The following is a 1,206-nucleotide window of genomic DNA, read 5'->3' on the forward strand; positions in this document are numbered from 1 at the left end:
CAATGGAACAGATTAGAAACCCTAGAAATGAACCCATGCATAAATGGTAAATTAATTTCTGACAAGGAGCCAAGAATATACCATGGGGAAAGGAAAAGGACAGTCTCTTCAATAAACTGGATGACCACATACAAAAGAATGAAACAAGATTATTATCTTAAGTGAAGTCGCTCAGTCGTGTCCGACTCTTTGCGACCCCATGGACTGTAGCCTACAACGCCCCTCCGTCCATGGGAGTATCCAGGCAAGAGTACTGGAGTGGGTTGTCATTTCCTTCTCCAGAGGATCTTCCCAACCCAGGGATCGAACCTGGGTCTCCCGCATTGTAGGCAGATGCTTTACCATCTGAGCCACCAGGGAAGTCTTAAACCATGCACAAAAACCAACTCAAAATGGATTAAGGACTGAAATAAAGTCTGAAACCATAAGGCTCCTAGGAGAAACCATAGGAGATAATCTCCTTGACATTGGCTTGACAGTGTTTTTTTGGATTTGACACTAAAAGCAAAGGTGATAAAAGCAAAAATAAATAAGAGGGGATCCATCAAACTAAAAAGCTCCCACAGCAGAGGAAAACCATTAACAAATAAAAAGGCAGCCTGAAGAATGGGCAAAGGGACTTACCTGGTGGTCCAGGGTTTAAGGATCTGCCTTACAATGCAGGGGCCTCAGGTTCAGTCCCTGGCTGGGGAACTCAGTGAGAGGCATAGTAAGGGGCAACTCAGCCCACGTGCCACAGTGAAAGATCCCGCATGCTGCAATGAAGAGCCCACAGCCGCAACTGAGACCCAATGCAGCCAAATAAATAAATATTTACGAAAAGAAAATAGGACAAAATATTTACAAAGCATTTATCTGATGAAGGGTTAATATGCAAAATATACATTAATAAAACACTCACATGATTCAATAGCAAAAAAAAAAAAAATCTGATTGAAAAATGGGCAGAGGACCTGGATTTTTTTCAAAGAAGACATATAAATGGCCAACAGGTACATGAAAAGGTGCTCAGCATCATCAGGGAAATGCAGATCAAAATCACAAATAATATATTACCTCATACCTGTTAGAATGGCTGTCATCCAAAAGACAGGAGATACCGCATATTGGCAAGGATGTGAAGAAAAGGGAACATTTGTGGACTATTGATAGGAAAGTTAATTAGTGCACCCACTGTGGAAAACAGTATGGAGGTTCCTAAAAAAA

At 41.4% G+C, this 1,206-nt stretch overlaps 1 non-coding gene across 1 annotated transcript; it reads right to left on the reverse strand.

Moving 5' to 3' along the window:
• Positions 1-288: 288 nt before the first annotated feature.
• Positions 289-360, reverse strand: TRNAC-ACA (transfer RNA cysteine (anticodon ACA)). The gene has a single exon. It is a non-coding gene; the product is annotated as a tRNA-Cys (tRNA).
• Between the last annotated feature and the right edge of the window lie 846 nt (positions 361-1,206).

Source organism: Bos taurus, chromosome 8, assembly GCF_002263795.3.
Source record: "Bos taurus isolate L1 Dominette 01449 registration number 42190680 breed Hereford chromosome 8, ARS-UCD2.0, whole genome shotgun sequence".
NCBI lineage: Eukaryota > Metazoa > Chordata > Mammalia > Artiodactyla > Bovidae > Bos > Bos taurus.